Source organism: Pongo abelii, chromosome 10, assembly GCF_028885655.2.
Source record: "Pongo abelii isolate AG06213 chromosome 10, NHGRI_mPonAbe1-v2.0_pri, whole genome shotgun sequence".
Taxonomy (NCBI): domain Eukaryota; kingdom Metazoa; phylum Chordata; class Mammalia; order Primates; family Hominidae; genus Pongo; species Pongo abelii.
The window spans coordinates 129,708,048-129,733,499 of NC_071995.2; the positions used below are offsets into that span (position 1 = coordinate 129,708,048).

The following is a 25,452-nucleotide window of genomic DNA, read 5'->3' on the forward strand; positions in this document are numbered from 1 at the left end:
TATACTACAAGGCTACAGTAACCAAAACAGCATGGTACTGGTACCAAAACAGAGATATAGATCAATGGAACAGAACAGAGCCCTCAGAAATAATGCCACATATCTACAACTATCTGATCTTTGACAAACCTGAGAAAAACAAGCAATGGGGAAAGGATTCCCTATTTAATAAATGGTGCTGGGAAAACTGGCTAGCCATATATAGAAAGCTGAAACTGGATCCCTTCCTTACACCTTATACAAAAATTAATTCAAGATGGATTAAAGACTTAAACGTTAGACCTAAAACCATAAAAACCCTAGAAGAAAACCTAGGCATTACCATTCTTTGAGTTTTTAAGGCCATATAAGCTGTGGATGTTACAGGATTTCTTATTTCCCTGGGAAGCAATTGGGCCTCTATTGAGACCCAAATGCCCTCTTCAGAGGGAACTACGGGGTCAACAAGCACAATGCCCACATGTGCAGTGAAGTCTCCATATGTCCACTCTGGAGGAGGAGATGACAAGGCAGGGAGGCTGTCATTTCCTACTTGGGCGGGCCCTTCTAGGGAGGGCCTGCTCTGGCCCCTCTGCAATTCCAGTCAGCAGCCTAGCATGTCACCCTGGGAGGACCGCAGGAACTAGCAAATCCAATATTCTGCTTACAAATGGGGAGATGGAGGCCCCAAGAAGAAAGCTAAGAGGTACCATCATCAAAGGTAAGATGATGGGAAGCTGCCCCATGCCTCGGTGTTCCACTATGAGACAGAAGACACAGCGGTTATAACTGCCACTTACCACTGATTGTTAAACTCAACTTCGTTTCTTTTTATTTTTTGCCTTTGCCATGATAGATTTTATATCTGATCACCACAACTGTGTGGTGATGTGGTTTGGATGTGTGTCCCCTCCAAATCTCATGTTGAAATGTGGTCCCCAGTGTTGGAGGTGGGGCCTGACGGGAGGTATTGGATCATGGCAGTGGATTCCTCATGCATGGCTTGGCACTCTCTCCTTGGTGATGAGTTCCTGCTCTGAGATGATGACTCAGATAACTCCATGCTGTGGTGCTAGCACCTGAGAGACCCATGACCGAGAGATCTGCCCCCACGTATAAATCCAGAGGGGTGGGGCTGGCCTGCTGCTTCTCTTCAAGAACCAGTAGAGGCTGACGCTGCAGAGAGGGCAGCACCCCAGGGTCAAAGAAACCACCGACAGAGGGGACCAGCAGGGGTCACCTAAGACCCAGAACAAGAGAAACCTTTCTTAATTTGCCACATCCAGTGAGTTCAATAGAAGCCTCCTGTTTCTGCCAGGGGTCCCCAAGGAAGCAGAGTAAGAGGACATGGGTGGATATGGAAGTGGACACGAGAACAGGAATGGATGAATACGGATATGGGTATTGATATAGAGAGAGGTATGGATATGGACATGAATATGGGTATAGATACAGATAGGAATATGGATCTAGATGGATATGGATACAGATATGGGTACAGATTCAGGCATAGATATGGATATAGATACGGATGTGGACATAGATATGGGTATAGATACAGATATGGATATGAATACAGATATAGATACAGATGTGGCTATGGAAATAAATTTGGATGTAGATATGAATATAGGTATGGAGGTATGTATAGGTATAGACACAGATATGGCTATGAATATAGATACAGATATGGAAATGGATATGGGTATAGATACAGAGGTGGCTATGGGTATAGATATAGACACAGACTTGGAAATGGATGTGGGTGTAGATATGATGAGGGTGTAGATATGGATGTGGCTGTAGATATGGATACAGATGTAGACATGGATGTGGACGGAGGTATGGATGAGGGTGAGATATGGATGGGGGTGTAGATGTGGATGTGGGGTAGATATGGATGTGGGTGTAGGCATGAATGTGGGTGTAGATATGGATGTGGGTGTAGGCATGGATGTGGGTGTAGATATGGATGTGGGTGTAGATGTGGATGAGGGTGTAGATGTGAATGAGGGTGTAGATGTGGATGTAGGGTAGATGTGGATGAGGGTATAGATGTGGATGTGGGGTAGATGTGGATGTGGGTGTAGGCGTGGATGTGGGTGTAGATGTGGATGTGAGTGCAGATGTGGATGAGGGTGTAGATGTGGATGAGGGTGTAGATGTGGATGAGGGTGTAGATGTGGATGTGGGGTAGATGTGGATGTGGGTGTAGGCGTGGATGTGGGTGTAGATATGGATGTGGATGTAGGCATGGATGTGGATGTAGGCATGGATGTGGGTGCAGATATGGATGTGGGTGCAGATATGGATGTGGGTGTAGATATGGATGTGGGTGTAAGCGTGGATGTGGGTGTAGATATGGATGAGGGTGTAGATATGGATGTGGTGTAGATGTGGATGTGGACATAGGCATGGATGTGGGTATAGATATGGATGCGGGTGTAGTCATGGATGTGAGTATAGATATGGATGAGGGTGTAGATATGGATGTAGGTGTAGATATGGATGTGGGTGTAGATATGGATGTGGGTGTAGGTGTGGATGTGGGTGTACATATGGATGAAGGTGTAGATATGGATGTGGGTGTAGATATGGATGTGAGTGTAGATGTAGATGTGGGGTAGATATGGATGTGGGTGTAGATATAGATGTGGACATAGGCATGGATGTGGGTGTAGATATGGATGAGGGTGTACATATGGATGAATGTGTAGATATGGATGTGGGTGTAGATATGGATGTGAGTGTAGATGTAGATGTGGGGTAGATATGGATGTGGGTGTAGATATGGATGTGGACGTAGGCAAGGATGTGGGTGTAGATATGGATGAGGGTGTAGATATGGATGTGGGTGTAGATATGGATGTGGATGTAGGCATGGACATGGGTGTAGATATGGATGAGGGTGTAGATATGGATGTGGGTGTAGATATGGATGTGGGTGTAGTCATGGACGTGGATATAGATACGGATGAGGGTGTAGATATGGATGTGGGTGTAGATGTGGATGTGGGTGTAGTCATGGATGTGAGTATAGATATAGATGAGGGTGTAGATATGGATGTGGATGTAGGCATGGATGTGGGCATAGATATGGATGAGGGTGTAGATATGGATGTGGGTGTAGATAAGGATGTGGGTGTAGTCATGGACATGGGTATAGATATGGATGAGGGTGTAGATATGGATGTGGGTATAGATGTGGATGTGGGTGTAGATATGGATGAGGGTGTAGATATGGATATGGGTGTAGATATGGATGTGGGTGTAGTCATGGACGTGGGTGTAGACATGGACATGAGTATAGATATGGATGAGGGTGTAGATATGGATGTGAGTGTAGATATGGATATGGACGTAGGCATGGATGCAGACATAGGCACAGATGTGGATGTAGGCATGGATACAGATGTAGACATGTATGTACATGTAGGCATGGATGTGGATGGAGGAGTGGACATGGATGCAGGTATGGATATGGAGGTATTCATGGATATATGTATGGATATGGGTATATAAATGTAGATGTGGATCCAGATATGAGATTTCTTTTTGCGATTGGCTCATGTGATTAGAAGCTGTCAAGTCTGAAATCTACAGGACAGGCCAACAGGCTGGAAACCCAGGCTGAGGCTGAGGCTAAAGTCTTGGGGCAGAATATCTCCTTCCTTCAGCTGACTGGGTGAGGCCCACTCACGCTGTGGAGGGCATTCACCCTCAATAAAAGTCAGGTGACGGGACACATCCACCATGTCCACAGAGTACCTTCCCGGGAGCACCGAGATTCATGTGTGTTTATATAATTGGGTGCCATGGCCTAGCCAAGCTGACACCTAAAGCCAACCACCACAGCCCGCACAAGCACCACAGCCCGCACAAGCACCACAGCCCTGCCAAGCGAGCCCAGCCCTGTCTCTTTACCCCTCTTTACCGGCATCGCCTGCTGTGAGGAGCAAAACAACAATCAGCCTATGAGGGGCTGAGCAGGGAGCTGACAGAGGACCCTGGTCCGGCCCCTGCTAAAGCCTCAGCCCACAGCAGGGTGCAGCTTAGAGGGGAGTGAAGTGGAAAGCTACACTGAGAGCTCAGCTCATTGCCTGGGACTGCACTGGCAGAGGTTCCTCATCTAAAAATACTCACGAGCCACCCCCTTTAGGTGCAGGGAAGGGAAGTGGGTCCCACTGAAGGAGGCTGAAAGGGCAAAGGGAGATGTGGTTATCGCAGTGAAAGTCTCCTGGGTCCAACACACCCTCCCAGTTCACGCTCATTCCCTTTGGAGGAACTGAGTCACCTCCCCAGACACCCCAAAGATATGGGAATAAAGTGGTTATATCAGAAAAGGAGATCTCTCCAGCGACGGGGGTATCTCTCAGTGTGACTTCTTGGAGTCAAGGTTTTCTGGAAGCTGAGAGTGTGCCTGCCCCTCCAGGTCTGCCCTCCACCCCAAGAGGGCCCCGTGGACGTGGTGCCCCAGGCTCCACCATCCCCAAGAGAAGAGGTGGGTGTTTGTCATTTCCTGCTCCACCCCTGCAGGCCAGATCCGAGGGCGGCTGCACCTCCTACTCCCTCGGCAGCCCCTCCTGCTCCTGTGTCCTCCCCTGTCCTCGGCCCTACTCTGTGGGCCTCCGGGGACCACTCCCTCTCTGGTCCCCAAGGCTTGGGTGAGGTGACCACTTCCCACTTTGCTGGTCCCAGGATGCATGCCATCCATGGGAGTCCCCTTAACCTTGACCTCTGGAAAGAGCCCCATCACTTTTCTCTCCATTCACCTGTGTCAGGAATGTTGAATTCCTTTGCTAGCAACACAGAAAGCCTCAATCGGATCCTGTCATTGCGCTGCCTAAAGCCGGGCGACAGCTTCCCATGGTGCTTAGAATACAATGCAAAGCCCAACAGGCCCTGCCCAAGCTTCCACCTCCCTCCCAGCCTCCTCCCCTCACCGCACCACCAACAGCCACCTCCTTTTGTCTCCTCTGATGTCCCATCAGTGCCACGCTTGGACTCATTTTTGCTGTTTCTGGAACAGTGGTGCCATTCCCCTCCTGTGACTGACTCCTGCGTGCAGTCCCTAATCTGCCCACCACCCCCGGGCACTGTCCACGGCACCCTGTTGATTTCCTCCACACTGTCTAACACAACCTGAAACAACCTCATCTGCCCACCACGTCTCACCTGTGCCTCCCTGCCTGGAACGGAGCTGCAGGAAGGCAGCGATGTTTGTCTGGAGGTGAGCACTGCGGTGGGCGTTTGCCCCGCACGTGGCGGGTGACCATTGGGCAGGCGGGCATCCCCCGAGGCCTCGGAGCAGCAGACGCCCCTCCCTGGGCCTGGTTGGGCCTGCACCACAAGCGGCACCCAGGTCCCGCAGGTCCCTCTCCACACACAGCTCAGTGCAGGCCGTGAGCAGGTGGCCGCATCCACGCTGCCGACCACCTGCCTGGCATGGCGTCTGATAAACAGCAGGTGGATGTTGGTGTAGATGTGCCACCTCAAATTGCTAGATTGGACAGAACCCCGCTAGAGCCCATCCAGTTGCAGACACAAACCCAGGGCCCAGCAGATGGTGCTGTCTGCTAGGACAAGGCTGGAGAGCAGTCACTCCATCCAGTCACTGTTTCCCGCGCCTGGATGCCTGCATCATCCCCTGGACAGCCACGCAGAACCCGCCCTGTGCAGGCATTGGAGGGCTGGGAACAGGAGGCTAACCCTCCCTGGTGGGGGTCCAGGCTGCCCTGCACAACATCCTGCAAGGCAAGTTCCGCGCTGCGACCACAGGCGGCCACAGCCCCGCCACTGAGCACTCGGGAGCAGTCACGGTGCAGGAGCAGAAGTTTCTGTCTCACTTTGTTTTTTTTCAGTGTCCACCCACTGGTTGCGGGTTCCCTGTTCGCTGGTGCAGGTCTGTGAGGAAGAAACACACAGAAACCAAAAGACGGAATCAGGGTGTCTTGGGCCACTTCCTTCCGCCACAGCTCTGCCTGGAGTGCCAGCCCCAGCACAGGTGAATACACAGAACCAGCACCTCCCTCCTGGAACTTTCTTGGGGAGACCAGTGAGGGTGAACAAGGAAGTGGATAGAGAACTCCCTGCAGCGTAAGTGCAGTGGGGACATTTGTGGCAGGGAGTGCCTGGGGAGGGTTGTCGGGGAAGGCTGCCCCAAGGAGGTATCATCTGAGCAAGACCCAAAATTGTAAGAAGTAGCACACAGCGCTCTGAGGGAAGAGCATGCCAGGCTGGAGGCCCTGCGGAGGGGACAAGCTCGGCAGCTTGGAGGACCAGAGAGAAATCCAGGTTGGGGTGTGAGGAGGGCTGAGGACGGCTGGGGTCACACAGCACCAAGTTGTACCAGCCCAGGCACAGTTAACCATTCATTTTAAGAGCAAGTGAATCCCACATGCTTGACCCAAGGAATTGCTGGAAAGGTGGTGACGGACCCAAAGGATGTAGAGTTCAATGCCAAAGGGTGTGGCAATCACCCCTCAGAGGCTGGGAGCGAGTGGCAGCGCAATCAACTCCCCTGCATTTCCATCCACAGTGCACTAAATGCCACTGAATCATCCATCCATGGTGCACTAAATGCCACCACTGAATCGTCCACTTTGGAGTAGTTGATAAGATTGTTAACTTATGTTATGTGAGCTTCACCATGAAATAAATGTGTGTGTTTTCATCCACAGCTCCTGCCTCATAACTCACACAGCCCTGGTTATAGCCTTTTGTTATCACGTTGGGGCAGTTTAGGTCTCAAAGCAGGCCTCAGGAAGCTGAATCTCAAAACCCTAATCTGACTGTAGGTCAGAACATCCTCATTCCAGGGCGGGTTCTGCCCCATCCCCTAGAGGAAGAAATGCTGCCGAGAAGCTGAGAAGAGTCTGGGCCAGGCGCGGTGGCTCATGCCTGTAATCCCAACACTGTGGGAGCCCGTGGCCGGCAGAACACCTGAAGTCAGGAGTTCGAGGCCAGCCTGGCCAACATGGCAAAACCCCGTCAGTACTAAAAATACAAAAATTAGTCGGGCATGGTGGCACGCACCTGTAATCCCAGCTACTGGGGGTGCTGAGCCAGGAGAATTGCTTGAACCTGGGAGGCAGAGGTTGCAGTGAGCCAAGATCACACCACTACACTCCAGCCTGGGTGACAAAGTGAGGCTCCGTCTCAAAAAAAAAAAAAAAGAAGAAGAAGAATCTGGACAGACAAGCCCTGCTGGGTTTACACCACACCCTATTTATCCAGTCGCATTTCTACATGGTTGTCAATCATTCCTGTCCAATGATGTCTCCATCAAAGGCCCAAGAGGACAGGGTTCAGGGACCTTTCAGAAAGCTGAGCACGCGGAGGCTCCTGGAGGGGCTGCCCAGGGAGGGCATGGCAGCTCCGTGCCCCTTCCCCGTACCTCGTCTGTGCATCTCTTCATGTATATTCTTTGCAGTATCACTTATAATAAACCAGGAAACATGTTTCCCTGAGTCCCGTGAGCCACTCTAGCAAATTAAGCAAACCCAAAGAGGGGGTTTGGGAACCCCAACATCAAGAAGTTGGTCAGAAGGCCCAGACGTGCAGCTTATGTCTGGAGTGGTGGGGGGGCGGTCTTAGGGACTGAGCCCTCTCCCTGTGTGATCAGACACTGTCTCCAGGTAGAGGGGTCAGAATGGAATTGGAGGACGCCCCTGTTGGTGTCCGCTACAGGACTGTTGCTCACTCGATGGTGGGGAGAAGCCCCAACTCTGCGTTTGCTCACAGGAGTCTTCTATGTTGATGATGTCGTGGTGTTGAAGTTGATGATGTCATGGTGTTCATGATGTCATGGTCTCGATGATGTGTTGATGATACAGTGTTGATGATGTCCTTGTGTTGATGATGTCATGGTATTAATGATGCCGTGTTGATGTCATGGTATTAATGATGCTGTGTTGATGTCATGGTTTTGATGTTGTCATGGTGTTGATGATGTCATGCTGCTGATATCATGGTGTTAATGATGCCATGTTAATGATGTCATGGGGTTGATGATGTTGTGGTGTTCATGATGTCATGGTGCTGATGTGTTGATGTTGATGTGTTGATATCATGGTGTTGATAATATCGTGGTGTTGACGATGTCATAGTGTTGATGATGATGGCATGGGGTTGCTGAGGTCGTGGTGTGGATGATTTCCTGGTATTAATGATGCAGAGTTGATGAAGTCATGGTGTTGGTGTGGTGTTGATGTTGTGGTGTTAATGATGTCGTGCTGATGTCATGGTGTTAATGATGCGGTGCTAATCATGTGATGTTGGTGTCGTGGTGATGTCATGGTGTTGATGATGTCATGCTGCTGATGTTGTGATGTTATTGATGTGGTGTTGATGATGTCTTGGTGTTGATGATATGGTGTTCATGATGTCACTGTGTTGATGTCATGGTGTTGATGATGTTGTGGTATTAATGGTGCAGTGTTGATGTCATGGTTTTGATGATGTCATGGTGTTGATGATATCGTGGTGCCGATGTGTTAATGATGCGGTGTTGATGTTGTGATGTTGATGATGTTGTGGGTTGATAATGTCATGGTGTTGATGTTGTGGTGCTGATGTGTTAATGATGTCGTGTTGATGGTGTCATGGTCTTGATGTTCTGTTGATGATGTCATGGTACTGATGTCATGGTGTTGATGATGCAGTGTGGATGATGTCATGGGGTTGATGGTGTCATGGTTTTGATGATGTCATGGTGCTGATGTCGTGTTGTTGATGCGGTGTTGATGTTGTGAAGTTGATGATGTCATGGAGTTGATTATGTTATTGTGTTGATACTGTCATGGTGTTCATGATGTTGTTCTGATGGTGTCTTGGTGTTAATGATGTTGTGTTGATGTTGTGTTGATGATGTCATGGTGTTGAAAGTGTCATGTGTTGATGATGTCACTGTGTTAATGTCATGGTGTTGATAGTGTCATGGTGTTACTGATGTGGTGTTGATGATGTCATGGTGTTGACAATGTCGTGGTGTTGATGTGGTGTTCATGTCACTGTGTTGATGTCATGAAGTTGATAGTGTCATGGTGTTAATGATGTGGTGTTAATGATGTGGTGTTGATGATGTCATGGTATTGATGATGTCATGGTGTTGATGATGTCATAGTGCTGATGATGTCATGGTGTTAATGATGCAGTGTTGATGACGTCATGTGTTGATCATGTCATGGTGTTAATGATGCGGTGTTGATGTCGTGGTGATGTCATTGTGTTGATGTGTTGATGTCGTGGTGTTAATGACGTGGTGTTAATGATGTCACAGTGTTGATGTCGTGGTGTTGATGGTGTCATGGTATTGAAGACATCATGGTGTTAATAATGCAGCACTGATATCATGGTGCTGATGATGTCATGGTGATGATGTCATGTTGGTGATGTCATGGTGTTAATGATGCAGTGTTGATGATGCCACGGTGTTAATGATGGTCTTAGTGTTGATGATGTTGTAGTGTCGATGTCATGGTGTTAATGATGTGATGTTGATGATTTCATGGTGTTGTTGATGTCATGGTGCCAATGATGTGGTGGTGTTAATGATGCAGTGCTGATTATATCATGGTGTTGATGATGTCGTCATGTTCATGATGTCATGGACTGCTGGTAGAGGGACAGCAGCTTGAGTTTCTTCAGAGCAGCTTCTTGGAAGTGTGTATTCACTCCTGCCCACACCTCCACCCCAGGGACTTAAAACAATCTCAATGCCAGAATATCCATACCTTGGGAAATCATTCAGCCATCAAAAGGGATGAAGCCCCGACCCATGTTCCAACATTGATGGAGCTTGCAAGCACCGCACCAAGGGAAAGAAGCCAGGCATGTAAGGCCACATACTGTAGGGCTAGAAATGTCCAGAACAGGCAAATCCACAGAGGCAGAAAGTAGATTCATGTGGGGAGGGAATGGAGAGTGACTACTAATGGCAACAGGGTTTGTTTCTGACGTGATGAATGTATTTTGAAGCTAGACAGAAATGGTAGCTGCATGCCATTGGGAGCGCACTAAATGCCACTGAATTGTACACTTTGGAGTAGTTAATAAGATTGTTAATTTATGTTATGTGAGCTTCACCATGGAATAAAATAATAAGTACATGTATGATAGAGGAGACCTCAGAGTCAGGTTGAAAACAGAAAGCACCCATCAAGTGCTTACTATTTGCACTATTGAAAATGCTGACCATGACTACATTTAATCCTCACTCTTCGAGGGAGAACTATTGTTAGCTCTGACTCTTGGATGAGGAAACTGAGGCACAGAAAGTGGAAGTGATTCAGGCAGGGACACAGTGGGCAGTAAGGGTTCAAGCCCAGGTAGTATTTCTTAAAGAGGTCACCAATTTGCATAAGCTTCAGGCCTTACAAAGCCAGTTTCACATTAATACCACCACCACCACCATCATCACCATCGTCATCACCACCTCCACCATCACCACCATTATCACCATCACCACCACCATCACCACCATCACCATCATCACCATTATCATATCATCATCACCATCATCACCATCATCATCACTATCATCATCACCATCAGCATTGTCATCATCACCATCACCATCATCACCATCACCATCATCATCACAATCATCACCATCACTATCATTACTATCACCATCATCATCACCATCATCATTACTATCATCACCATCACCATTATCATCACCATCATCACCATCACTATCATTACCATCACCATCATTATCACCATCATCATCATTACTATCATCATCACCATCACCATAATCCTTACCATCATCATCACCATCACCAAAAGCATCACCACCATCCCTATCGTCACCACCATTATCACCGTCACATGCAAGTAGTGAGATGTAAAACAAATGAAATTATTATGCATTGCTGATGGAAGCTTGGAAAGAGAGAGAGAGGAAAGAGAGAGAGAGGAAAGAAAGAGAGTGGAAAGAACAAAGAGAGGAAGAGAGGGAAGGAGGAAGGGAGTGAAAGAATGGGGGGGGAGAAGAGGAAATAGGAGAGGATGGGAGGGAGGGAAGGCAAGGGAAAAAAATCCTAGGAGGTGGCTTGGGCCCTTCGGCCCTCAAATCCCTAGGGGCAAAGGGCTCTCAGATGTGGGGCAGGGTCGGGAGGAGGAATGCTCAGGGATGGCTCCCTCACACGGCAGACAGAAAGGGTGAGCGCTCAGGACAGCCCAAGAATGATGTGCAGGGTGGGCCCAACCTCCCATGACCCCTGCATCTCCCTCCCACCAGGACACTGCAATTCTCCATCCATTCCTCCCCACTACCAAAAGAACACAAAAATAGGAGGATGGACTGCTGGTGCTCGGTGGTCCACAAACAGATGGCTCCCTTTCAACCCCAGCCTCAGCCTGGATCCCACCTGGGTATGAATCCACCTGGCCCAGTAGGCAAGGCCAGGTACAGGAAGGGCGCTTGGGCCTGTCTGCAGGCAACACCAGCAGCATCACCACTCCGTGGTCAGCTTGGGGCATTCTGCTCTTAGGATCAAACACTAGTGTCAGAGGCGTCCTAATCAGAGTGAGTCTGGCTTTAATAAATGTGGGATATAGCCATGCCTGCAGGGTTACTCTCAGGGGGTGGGCACTCCTGGGCACAAGATGTTTATGGTTGAGGGAACAAGTTAATGATGCTAACTAAAGACCCAGAGCTTTATGGCAATATCTTAATATTTTAAGAACAAAAAGCATTCTTAGTTTAAGAGTAAGTTTTGATTTAAGGTTAATAGTACATTCGTAAATCCTTGCTGAAATCAGTAGTAACATAGGAAAATAATACTAATAGCCTGCCAGAAACTGATCACCAGCCTCTGTAATAAAGCACAAAAGATCTCTCTTCTTAGCTCTGTTAACCTATATAAACAAGAATCATATTTAAAGTGTGTGTGTTCTTTCTCTTGCTTTTGGAGGACGCCCTACTCTGTGACCAAGTGGTCTCTAATAAACGATTTTAACTTTACTATACTCTGCCACTCACCTGGAATTATTTCTCACCCAACATCCAAAAACCCACTCTTGGGGTCTGGAATAAGCTCCTTATTCCAGTGACATTAGGAAGAGGTTAAAAAATGAAAAAAAAAAAAAAAAAAGCACTTGCCTTTCAAGATGCCTGCTTGGTCCTTCTCCAAGTATCCTTTCTTTCCTTTCATTCATGTTCTAAAGCCTTTTGATAAACTTTCACTACTGTTCTGAAACTGGCTTCGATCTCTCTTTCTGCCTCATGCCCCTCAGTCGAATTCTTTCTTCTGAGGAGGCAAGAATTGAGATCTTGCTGCAGACCCACACGGACACGAATTCACCACCAGGAACGTTTTGATGCCATGATTCAAATACGTATTTTGGTGCTGCATGACTCAGATCCGTTCCTGGTGGTAAGACACCTCTATGCCTCACCTTCTTCGGCTACAGATGCTCAACCCCTGTACACGATTTTCTTCTCCCCTTTTGCTCTCCTGTTTACTAACCAATGCCCAAAACAATTCCCCTTAGTTGTAAGTGACTCTGCTGGTCTCTCAGTTCACCCTGATGGGTGGCTCGCAGGGGTGGGAAGAACCTTGGGGTCTGCACCGAGTGGAACTGAGGCACCGATGGCCCACTGGAGACACAAGACTTGTGAGGGTGGTGGGGCTAAAGCCTAAAGCCATGCAATGTCTGGGGTTTCCTCTGCTTTTTCAACTAAAATCAGCTCCTTCCCAAGAACCAACAGTGCCTAGTCTCCTGTTTTCTGTGTGCGTGTTCTGCCCGTGGGACTTTAAACACTCCCTGGTATTCGTGTGTCCACAGCTCTCACTGCATTTGTGTGGCACCAAAGATATGGGCTCCCTTGTGGATCCCCCCTGAGATTTATATTTGTTCTCACCCTACCAGCTCAGATGACCTCCCACCCTTCCCGTCTGCTGCCCCGCACTGCCGGGGCAGATACTCACTGGAACCCCAGCCCTGTCAGCATCTTATGACCTACCATGTGATTTCCATTTCTGTAAAGTGGAAAAAAAAAATGAGGCTGGGCACAGTGGCTCATGCCTATAATCCCAGCACTTCGGGAGGCTGAGGCAGGTGGATCACCTGAGGTCAGGAGTTTGAGACCAGCCTGGCCAACATGATGAAACCCCATCTCTACTAAAAACACAAAAATTAGCCAGGCATGGTGGTGCATACCTGTAGTCCCAGCTACTCTGGAGGCTGAGGAGGAAGGATCGCTTGAACCTGGGAGATTGAGGCTGCAGTGAGCCAAGATCACGCCACTGCACTCCAAGCCTGGGTGACAGAGCAAGACCATCTCAAAAAGAAAAAAAAAAGAAAGAAAAAATGAAAAAAGGAGGCTCTATCCCCAAGTTCTTTCTTCACCCTGGGAATTCTCCACAACTCCCATGGGAGCAGGGCTGGGAGGCAGTGCAAAAGAGTCTTGAAGTCGGACAACAGCGGGGGATTCCAGCACTGCCATTCTCTACTGGAATGCTCAGCTGGATGCTTAACGCTGGAGAAATTCTTTCTCTCTCTGAAATTTTCCTTAGCGGAGAGGGAGAAAATGAAAAAATATGCATATGCATATTTTGTTAAATGTAAGGTAATAATGGCTATTAAGATTCAACTGTTTGTAAGAAGGTGAGAGTTAAAAGACAGTCAGGGAGACAAGCACAGCAGGCAGGACCTGGCACGGAGTAGAGTGCTCATCAGATTGGGTTTTTCCCAACCTTCAGTGATCACCATAAATTTTCCATGACTTTCTATTCATCCCTCTATCTCATTCATCATTTGAATACTTTTGGCTGTTTAATTAAACACATTGATTCACTTTTCTTTTTTACTTAAATTTGTTTTAAAGGAAGCCTCATATCTCAACCAAAAATGGAAAACTAATATATCCATTGCCATTAATAAAAGGTAACCATAACAATATAATAAAGAAAATAAAACAGTATCATCAAACTGCAGCTAGCTTGTACAGTCAGTTGAAGGCATCATGCTTGAGGCCCACTTCTGCCTTTCTCTTTTTCAAACAAGGAGTATGGAAAGCTTAAAGATTGATTGGCACCCAAAGGAGACTCCCTTGTTGATTTAATTATTAGAAAAATGGGTAATTAAAAAGTGATTAACTTCACTATGGATTCAATGTTGTATCTGTTTAAAAATATTTAAAACTTAAAAATAGGCAAAAACAAACTACTAGGTGTGTCTCTGTGGTTGGCTTTCTATTGACTGAACTATTTTACAACTGCAGAATAGAAGTTCATGTAGAGAATACAGCAGTGCGCATGATTCTTATCTGAGAGCAACACAAAGCCTCCTCTATGGTAATGTAATCAGTGTTGTTCACTGTAGATGCAACTGAAGCCCATGCCTAAGGAAAGATGATCCCAAGTATTACTTACACCTTATTGTCCTGTAGGATGCTACCCAAGTTTGCGTCTATTATCAAATTCATTTCAGCATGCCTTTATTCTTCACATTGTCCTTTGAACCAGCCTTGACATCTGCTATGGTCTGAATCTGTCTCCCCAGATTCATGTGTTGGAAATGTAATCCCCAGCACAACGTTGTCGGAAGGTGGGGCCTTTGGAGGTGTTTGGGTCATGGGAGCCCCACCCACATAAACGGATTAGTGCCTCTGTAATCTGGGGTTTTCAGGAGTGGGTTCGCTCTCTCTTGCCCTTCCACCTTCTGCCACATGAGGACGCAGCAAGAAAGCCCTTGTCAGATGCCAGCATCCTGATCTTGATTTTCCGCTTCCAGAACTGTGAGAAAGAAGTTTCTATTCTTGATAAATTGCTCAGCCTCAGGTGTTCCGTTCTAACAGCACAAAGTGGACTAAGACAACATCTTACAGGTTCCCTCGTTCACTGATGAGTTAAATACAACATCTTACAGGTTCCCTCGTTTGCTGATGAGTTAAATACAATCCTTTACATGTGCTTATTTTATATTTATAGAACAGTTGTTTTCCACCTTTTGAAAATTACATTTTAGCATCTAATTGTACCGAAAATCACCTCCTATGCTGGTTAGGGTCTCCTACCAACCTCATTCAACTCTCTCTTTTATAGTTGGTACTAAGGCCCAGAAGGGGTCAGTGCCTTCTCTGAGTCTGCACAGCAGCGGATGCTAAACCTGAGACTAAAGCCAAGTTCCTGATTCGTTAGTGTTTCTCGTGGCCATCCGCCTCCCCTTAATGGCTACCCAAACCTACCTCTCTGGAGATGAGGGTCCCCTCTCACTTTTCTGGAGGTAAAATGTATCCCTAACCTCTTGCCTCCACCCTGGCAACCCACGCTCCTCCTTATCGCTTCCCTGATTCCCAGATAACACCCAAATACAGCCTTCCTTCTCTGCCGGATCCTTGCCTCCCTGAACCAGAACACCTGTCTCTTAAACTTAACCATGGTCCCACACTCCTCTCCGAATACTCCCTGCCATGACCTACACACCCGACACATTCTGGCCACTGCCCTCCTCTCTACCTTGGTCCCACCAATCTCCCCAACTCGCCACACTCTGCACTTGACCCTTCACTCTGTCCCTTAAACTGCCAAGTTGCTCCTGCTCCACAGCCTCCACCCTCACAGGTCCCACAGCCAGGGGTCTTCTCCCCACTCCTCCACCTTCTTCACATGCCGTTCTCCCTTCAGTGGGCCTCTCCCTGGCCACTGTGGTACCCCTACCTCCATCACCTCCTGGCCGCTCTATCCCAATACCGTGCTCCCAATTCTTCACAGTCTTTCTCTTGCTCTGATTTCAGAGCTGTATGGGGGTTTTGGCTGGCTGGTTTACTGTCGATCTCCTGCACTAGAAGCTAAGTTCCGTTGAGCAAGTTCCCTGTTTGGCTTGCTCAGGGCACCTAGAGCCAGGCCTCGCGCAGAGCAGGTGCTGATGAATATTTGCTGAATGGCTGCACACTGCCTTAGCTGGTAGCAGCCCCTGGGTCTCTGAAAAGGCTCGCGATGTCCGACAGGGCGACATGCTGCCTCTGCTGCTGACTGTGCTACCTGGGCTCTTTCCTTCAAGTAGTATCTATTTCACGCCCAGTACAGCTCTAGGTAAGAAAATGGGACTTGGTTACACACAGTGGCTGTAGTGAGGAAAGAAAGGGGTTCGTGCCATGGAAACCAGCAGGTAAGAGAAGGTATGCTCTCAGCCCAGCATCCTCAGCTGACTTGGGCCACCAGCCTCACATTCCCCTTTGTTTCATTGACTATCTAAGTCCACTTTGCATTGCTCTGAAGGAATACCTGAGGCTGGGTAATATAGAGAAAAGAGCTTTATTTGGCTCATGATTCTGCAGGCTGAACAAGAAGCACGTGCCAACATCTGGTGAGGCCTTGGGCTCCTTCCACTCGTGGAGAAAGGGGAAGGGGAGCAGGCGTAGCACATGGAGTGGGAGAGGGGGAGGGGGAAGGGGAGGACATTCCCGGGCTTTTTTTTTTTTTTTTTTTTGAGACAGAGTCTCGCTCTGTTGCCCAGGCTGGAGTGCAGTGGTGCTATCTCGGCTCACTGCAAGCTCCGCCCCCTGGGTTCATGCTATTATCCTGCCTCAGCCTCCCGAGTAGCTGGGAATATAGGCGCCCGCCACCACGCCCATTGCCGGGCTTTTTAACAATCAGACCTTGCAGGGACCCACAGAGCAAGCACTCACTCATTACCACAAGACAGTGAGGGGGAGATATCCAAACCACATCACGGATCACTTCCTGAACATGGGCCTCCAAGACACAGGAGATTCAGGACCCAGCGTGAGAGCAAGGACACACAGCCTTCCAGAGGGGACTCCCAGTGAGGCCGCCCCACACTGGGGGATTTCAAGCCATCTGGGAAAGATCTGGGGAAAGATAAGGTGATTATTCCAGCCACCTCCAGTCATGGAGAGGCAGGCAGGTGTATGCAGAAAGACAGAGGACAAGGTAAAAGTGTTGGGGGGGACTCGTGGAAATTCAACAATTGTGATATTTTTAACAAGTTCCTATTAATTTTTTTTTTTTTTTTGAGACAGGGTCTGGCTGTGTTACCGAGGCTGGAGTACAGTAGCATGATCTCAGCTCACTGCAGCCTCCAACTCCTGGGCTCAAATGATCCTCCCACTTCAGCCTCCCAATTAGCTACCATGCCCAGCTAATTTTTTTATTTTCTGTAGAGATGAGGTCTCACTATGTTGCCCAGGCTGGTCTTGAACTCCTAGCCTCAAGTGATTCTCCTGCCTTGGCCTCCCAAAGTACTGGGCCAGGGCCCTGCACCTGGCCACCAGTCCCTATTGTAAAAAGGAAAAAATACACACACACAAGCACATATATACTATAGCAAAGAAAGGGGGCTGGATTTTCGGATAACTTATCTGCAGCTCCGAGGACAACCCGGTTCCCCAGGGATTCATTAAGTCCTTCTTGCGTGGCTGCTGAGTCTTCGCCATCAACAAGCCCAGCAACCTCCCCAAAGAAAGGATTCTGCAGCCTGGAGAGGGCCCTCATCCACTGATGATTATGTTTCTTGCTCAGAGGAAACTATGTCTAGTTCCCTGCTAACGCAGCCTTGGGAAGCCAACACTTCACCGAGAACCCTGAATCGGCCCTCTCAGAGGCCGGGAAGGCAGTGGGGCTGGCAGCGCTACTGTTCTGAATTCATGTGCATCGACTGTGTCCCCTGAGCTAAGCCTGCATTCACCGCACTGATTCAAGACAGCCGCACCCATTCACCAGGCTCTGTGTCATCAACGTCACCCCATGATGTGCCAACATCAGGGATCCCCCACTCTGAGCTCAGGAAGATCGTCCTAGGATATTTTTGTAAAGCACAGCAAGAGAGAAATAACAAGAAGGCCAGTGGTAGTGACAGACCTAAAAGTGTTCTGTCCCTGTTAGGCCCCACCACGCGCACCGCTGCATGCTGCCCGGGAGCTCATTCTTAGGTTTTTAGGTCTTTAAAGAGGTTGTGAAGAGGAGGGTATTCCGGATGCTTTGTAAACTGACAGACTTTTTAATTAACATAATACCATGATATTATCACGTCTAACAAAACTAACACCAATCCCTTACTATCTTCTAATACCCAGTCCATAATAAATGTATCTGCTTATCTCAAAAAAAAAAAAAAATTCAGTGGTTTTGTTCAAATTGGAATCTCAACACGGTTTAGCCAGCCTTTGGTATTTCTCTTAAGTCTCTCTTCTCTTTTTTTTTTTTATAACAGATGCATTAACCTTAATTAATCAGGAATATATCAAAAGAGTAAGCAGGCCGGGTTCAGTGGCTCATGCCTGTGATCCCAGTGCTTTGGGAAGCCAAGGCAGGTGGATCACTCAAGCCCAGGGGTTCGAGACCAGCCTGGGCAACATAGTAAGACACCCATCTCTACAAAAAAATACCAATACAAAAATTAGCCAGGCATGGTGGTGCACGCCTGTGGTCCCAGCTACTCAGGGGTCTGAGGCAAGAGGATCATTTGAGCCTGGGAGGTTGAGGCTGCAGTGAGCCGTGACTGCACTAGTGCACTGCAGCCTGGGCGAGAGAGAGATCCTGTCTTAAAAAAAAAAAAAAAAAAAAGCAAGCAGGATATTACATGAAGGAGCCATTTTAGCCAGGGAAGGGGCCTGAGGACACAGCACATCCCTTCCGCATTGCAGACTTGCAGTCTGTCTCTTGGAAGCTCACAGAGATCTCCATGCATCTTGCTTAAGATCAATGGTCAAAGACTATCAATCCCATCTGTAGCCAGGAGATGGGAGATTACATGATTCTGCCAAGGTACCCCGACTTCCTTTAGGGGATTTTCCCAAATGTCCTCCCTAGCAGTAAGGCCGGATATCACCAGAGGAGGCGAAGAAATGAATGAGAAAATACGCTGTGTCCAACAGACTGACCCGTGTGCCCCCGGGGTGTCCTCATGGTTCGGGTTTTACAGCTTTTATAGGTTTTCTTCAAAAACCCAAATATCAAGGTGAACGTGGCACATCCTACTAAAAGGGAACACATTAATCATTGTGTGATTTCAGAGAATAAAAAGATCTCCTGTAACCCACACAAAAGCCAGGCCCCGTGTGAACCAGGCTGTACATGGCCCACATAGAAAGAAATACTATGATTCACAAACCAAAGGTGATAAAAAGCAATTCCTGCCTTTAGCTGTGCTTGTTGGAAAAGCTTTTAGGGCATCTAATTCATAATCCATAGCAATACTTTCTTTTTAAAAATCTACATTTATTTATTTATTTATTTATTTATTTTTGAGATGGAGTCTCACTCTGTCACCCGGGCTAGTGTGCAGTGGTACAGTCTCAGCTCACTGCAGCCTCCACCTCCCTGGTTGAAGCAATTCTCCTGCCTCAGCCTCCTGAGTAGCTGGCATTACAGGTACCTGCCAACACGCCTGGCTAATTTTTATATTTTTAGTACAGATGGGGTTTCACCATGTTGGCCAGGCTGGTCTCGAACTCCTGACCTCAAGTGATCCACCCGCGTCGGCCTCCCAAAGTGCTGGGATTACCGGTATGAGCCACTGCGCCTGGCCTTCTACTTTTTACTTTGGAATAATTTTAGATTTACAGGGAAGTTGCAGCAGTAACATCTAACATCTCCTTCCCTTTCACCCTCGGTTCTTCCGCACTTTGCAATCTGTTCTGTTGCTTTTCTCTCACTAACTCCCTACCCGGCCCACCTATCCCCGAAAACATACTCTTCCTGGCACCCGGTTTCTGTGAGTTTCAGTCCCTCTTGGGTTTCCTCCTCTTGTTCAGCTTTTTTATTTCACAGCCCACCTGAGCTTCTCTGGCATTTTTTAGTTTTTTCTCCACTTATTTCACTCTAATTTCCCCACCAAGGAATGTGCTGGAGCCAGCTGGGCCGGCCAGAGCCCTCTCCCCCTTCTCACGCTCTCTGCTTATTTTCTCCGCTCTGCCCATTCCCTTGACTCCATTCTGCATGAAAAGAGGGAGCCCGGGGGAAGGACCTCATTTTCCTGAGAGGGTGGAGGAAGCACACAGTGTGAAAACTTCCAGTACAGAGCGGAGGCACGAGCGATGGTGGAAAGCGCTGGAATCGCTGACGTCTTCACAGGTCGCGCCTGCTGCCCTGAGGAGCCCGGCCCCAAAGGCTCAGGCTGGAGCCATCCAAGCCAGGGAGGTCACCCCAACTGCACCCTGCGGCCTCCCGGGCCGCGAGGAGGAGAGTTCTGCAGGGCAGGCAGCGCCTGCAGAGGGGGAGAACACCCGCACAGCTGGCGCCCCTCTGCTGAGATGCTGCCCAAAATACCCTGCTCACGACTGCCTTCCAAGCTAACTGCTGAAGCCGAGAGTTCTGACGGGCAGCAGTGGGCGTGCATGAAGCCTGAGTCATCATTTCAAAGCCGCTGTGGCGGAGCACAGGCATCTGCTCCGGGCACTGGCTTCCCAGCTGGAAGAGGCACCTCCCAGCAAGTCGCCCTTGAGCCAAGAGCCTCGGAGCTCCCTCCCAGTCTCCCGGGTCCCAGAACAGGCGTTTTCATTCATCCATGGGTCTTTACTACAACTTCCGTTAGGCACTACTTCCTTATAAAACCATCCATGGGTCCAAAGATAGTTCTGTTAGTCTGTCTCTGACAATACCCCAAAACACCTCTAACCTCCGTGTGTATGGATCTGCTGGAATATTGGCCCTCACTTTGTAATAACAGCAAACATTATGGCCGGGGTCAGAGCGAAAGTCCATTCTCCTGTTATTTTATTTAATGCTGCTCGCTGAATCAAGTTGCACTGAGATCCTATTGTTCAAACAGGAAGTAGCAGTGCAGGGGACGATGCGCCGCCGCAGGGCTAGAAAAGGCTGCAGCTGGGGTCAGAACAGGCTTTGTCTCCATGAGAGCGCTCCCGGCCAGCTGCTGGTTTCTGGCCCCAGCCAGCTTTCCTGTTACTGTTCTGCTGCACTGTGGCTGGTTTTGCTTACACTCACAGTGCCGCTATAAAAACTTCAGTAGCACAGGGTTCATCTTCTGGACTAATGTAAATACCTAGCAAGCAGCCAAGAGCTGAAATATTCACGCAAAATGCATTTCGTCACATTTACTGAGTGTCTCCTGTGTGTCAAGTAACACACTAAGCTCTGTACGTGTAGAATTTTTTTTTCCTTTTAGATATGGGGTCTCACTATCCTGCCCAGGCTGGAGGGCAGTGGCTATTCACACGTATGATCATAGTGCATTGCAGCCTCGAACTCCAAAGCTCAAGTGATCCACCTCAGCCTCCCAAGCAGCCAGGACTCCAGGCACGTGCCACCACTCCTGGCTTTTATGTACGGTCTTAGTAAATACTCACTGTGGCCCAAAGATGTGAGCACTGTTATGAACCCCCATTTTACGGAGGAGGAAACTCAGGCTTAGGATCATTAAATAAGTTGCCCACAGTTACACAGTTAGTGTGGGAGCCAGGCTCTCAGCCAGCAGAGCTTTCTTCATGCAGGATTCCACCTCCTCCCTTAACTTTAGACCCAGCTGGGGCCTGGGGGGCTGGGGACCCCTGCCTGGCATCACGCTAAGGGTCAACACCAGTGCAGGTGCACCCACACCCTGAGCAGCCCGTGCCTCTCCCAGGGTACACCTGCTTAGGAAAAGGCCCGACAGAGACTCCACGCCCCTGCCAGTAACTCCCTGTGTTAGAGAGCAGAACACGCAGTGACGGGCCACAGGCCAGGTGGGGACACACACTTGTGTGGTTAGGCACATACAGGTTTTTGTTTGTTTTTCAAATAAAACGGACATTTTGAAAAGCCAAACAAAATCTCATCATTTCCAGTTTCTCTTGAACATTTGATGGCCAGCAGCCCTTGACTCTTATTTGTACATGGCAACAGCTATAGCCCCAAGGCAGCCTCCTGCCACCCAGAGCCTCCAATCCACAATTGCCAGCATCCCCACTCCCTGATCCCACATGCTGAGGCATTTGTCTTGTACCATGGGCTGGCACTGCTGCTTCTGCCCAGTAAAGAAAGGTCTCTCTGTGCCCATGCTCTCTGCTTCCGGTGAGGAAATGAAACACAGAACCTCCTGGCTTCTGGGACACCCCCTCCCTGGCTGGCCGCTTCTCCCCTCCTACCTTAGGAGCATCAGGGGTCCAGGGCTCACTCCTGCCCCTTGTCTTTCCCCTGTCACTCACCAGCCAGGTGCTCCTGTGATTGATCCTGCTGCCCTCTCCCCAGAGCCAGTGTTGAGTGTCCAAATGGTTCCCCATATCCACTTGCATATCTGATCACAGCCTAGACCTAACTGAACTCCTGGGCTAGGCCCAGTGGCTTACACCTGTAATCCCAGCACTTTGGGAGGCTGAGGCAGGAGGACTGTTTGAGCTCAGGAGTTAGAGACCAGCCTGGGCAACACAGCAAGACCCCATCTCTATAAAAAGTTTAAAAATTAGCCAGGTGTGGTGGTATGAACTTGTAGTCCCAGCTACTTGGGAGGCTGAGGCAGGAGGATTGCTTGAGCCCATGAGTTCGAGTCTGCAGTGAGCTGTGATCATGCCACTGCACTCCAGCCTGGGCAACAGAGCGAGACCTCATGTCAAAAAACAAAACAAAACAAACAACTGAACTCCTGAAACTCTTAGCCCTCCCTTAACACTGGCCCCTCCTCTCTGCTTTCCTCCTTGAAGACAGTCCTTCCAGCTGCCCAGGCTGGTCTTCCTTGTCTCCTCTCCTTCTCAGACCCCAACGCCAAATCCATCTGTAAATCACCATTTCTGTTAATAACATTGTTGAGACATAACTCATATACCATACGATTCAATTCTTCTTAGTATATTCACAGAGTTGTGCAACCGTCACCATTAATTTTAGAATCTTTTAATTACCCCATAAAGACACCCGATACCCTCTAACAGCCCAGCCAAAGGGCTTTTGACTCAAACCTCAAAGTATATTGATAAAGTGTCCAAGCTCTTTTGCCCCAACTTCAGCTGTCACTCTAAGTCCCCGCCACCTCTTGTCTAGACGGCCTCAGGAACCTCATAATCGCTCTTTTTGTTTTTTTGAGGAAGAGTGGGACAGGGTCTCACTGTGCTGCCCAGGCTGGAATGCAGTGGTGCGATCTGAGCTCACTGCAGCTTTGACCTCCTAGGTTCAGGTAATCCTCCTGCCTCAGCCTTCTGAGTAGCTGGGACCACAGGCACACACCATCAAATCCAGCTATTTTCTAATTTTTCACTATGTTGTCCAGGCTGGTTTTCAACTCCTGGGCTCAAGCGATCCTTCCACCTCAGACTCCCAAAGTGCTGGGGTTACAGGTGTGAGCCGCTGCACCTGGCTTGGTCTTCTTTCTATCTTTTTCTACCTTTTGGCACATCTACCCACAGGAGTCAGCACAACGCCTTTAACACATTAAGTGTTATCAATTGTACGTTTACGATCTTCTAGTCACTCCCATTTTTGTCAGAGTCAAAGTCAAAGTCCATATGATGGCCCCCTAGGACGGGAGTGATCTGGCCTCCCACCCACTCACCCAAGCACACACGCCCCGTGGTCTGTCTCCCTCCTGTCCGGTCACTGCAGCGACACAAGCCTCCTTGCAGTTGCTTGGACACACCGGGCTCATGCCCACCTCAGGACCTTTGCATGTGCCTCTTCCTCAGCCTGGAAAGCTCCTTCCCCAGAAATCCAATGGGATCGCACGCTTACCTGTCACTGGTCATCATCTAAATATCACCTTTCATAAGAGCTTCCCGACTGCCCTACACATGGATGTACAATCCCCACACAGCATTCTTCATCCCCTCAGAGACTTATTTTTCTCCAAAATTTTTATCACCACCCAGCACAGATACATTTGACTTAACCATTTTGTTTGTTTCCTGTCTCCCTCCTCTAGATTACACCTTGTTGGGACAGTGATTTTACCGGGACCATTCATTGCTGGATCTCGGCACATAGAATCTTCCCTGGCATGCAGTCAGTGTTGTAGAAATATCTGAAGAACAAAAGAGCTGCACGTTTCATGAAAAAAGTAGGAGAGTAAGCTGGGCGCAGTGGCTCACACCCATAATCCCAGCACTTTGGGAGGCCGAGGCAGGAGGATCGCTTAAGTCCAGGAGTTCGAGACCAGCCTGGGCAACATGGTGAAACCCCACCTCTACAAAAAATACAAAACTTAGCCAAGTGTGATGCTGGGCAACTGTAAACCCAGCTACTTGGAAGGCTGAGGTGGGAGGATCACTTGAACCTGGGAGGCAAAGGTATAGTGAGCCGAGATTGCACCACTGCCCTCCAGCCTGGGTGACACAGTGAGGCTCTATCTCAAAAAACAAAGCGTGCTGGGGGAGCATACATACTTCTTTGTGGAAGGGCAAGATGTTGCTGTGTGTTTCCCATGTCTAAGAATCCCACCGAGGATGCACGCCGAAGCAAAACATAGCATCTGTGAGGGATCTGAGCTTGTGATTCCTGCATTAGAAGCTCAGAAAGAAACAGAAAACTCCAACATGTGTAGAGCCTGGAGTAAGTCATGGGAGCAATGGCCTCCTACCTTCTTTCCCCTCCCGGAGCAGCAGGGGCCCTGCCCCATGCAGAACCACAGAGGCAGGGCGCTGCCTCACCCCTCCTCGACCAGCGACTCCTGCAGCCTGGGCTCCTGTCTTCTGGCAGGTGCCCACCGGAGCAGCTCAGGTTCGCAGATGTCTCAGAATCTTCCCTCTAGCAAAGTTACTCCTAAAAACCTATCCCAGCCGGGCCAGGGAGGAAACAGGAGATGCCCGGCTCTGCCCGCCTGGAGTCAAGGTCCTGCTGCCCACCGTGGGCTCCTGGCTCCAGCTGCGTGGGACAGCCCAGCAGTCAGCACATCCAGGCCTCGGCACGTCTCTGCGGGGCCCAGAGCCCAGTGGGTCCATGCACTCGAAGTCGTGGGGTGATTCCACTTAGCAGAGACTCAGAACAATCAGCTGCCATCGCCTCCCATGGAATGGCTGTGATGCCACGATGGGAAGAACCAACCAACCCACCTGTCTCTCATCCACAAACGGAAGCAAACTGCGAGAACCTCCTCCTCCAGCAAGGGCGGTACAAGCAGCTCTGCAGAGCCACGGAGCGTCCACTGATCCCCAGGACAGGTTGTGGCTCAGGGAGGCGGCGCACACAACGGGCTTCCCAGGCTGCACCTCCAGGCCCCAATCTCTGCTCTCACCTCCTGGGCTCACCCTCCCGGGGGAAGGAGGGGCTGGACATGGAGCCTGTGGCTGCTCAGGGTGGGTGGTGACACTCTTGGTGACGTCCCTCGGTCGTCAGGACTCATTTCCCCGGTGCTAGATGCAGCTCGAGGACAGCAGAGGGGTCCAGCCCGTAAGGATGGGAAGGTCTAACTGTAGATGCTGACACTGAATGCCGGAGACGCAGATGCTTCTACCCCAGTTGCAGCAAGGCTGCTGTCTGTGGAATCCCGAAGGTGACAGCTTTCTCCACCATGGGCCGCCCCAGCCCGCCAGCTTTGGGCTTGCCGTGCATGGGATTATGTGCTAAACTTTGTGGG

The 25,452-nt window shown here is 49.2% G+C and overlaps 1 long non-coding RNA gene across 2 annotated transcripts; it reads left to right on the forward strand.

The window, feature by feature from the left end:
* The first annotated feature begins 4,338 nt into the window (after positions 1-4,338).
* LOC129049424 (uncharacterized) lies at positions 4,339-7,814 on the forward strand. Of its 2 annotated transcripts, none has more exons than XR_008512480.2 (3): positions 4,339-5,209; positions 5,841-6,075; positions 6,660-7,814. It is a non-coding gene; the product is annotated as an uncharacterized LOC129049424 (long non-coding RNA). The 2 variants fall into 2 exon arrangements; XR_008512481.2 differs by having other exon boundaries at positions 5,841-5,983.
* Positions 7,815-25,452: the final 17,638 nt, after the last annotated feature.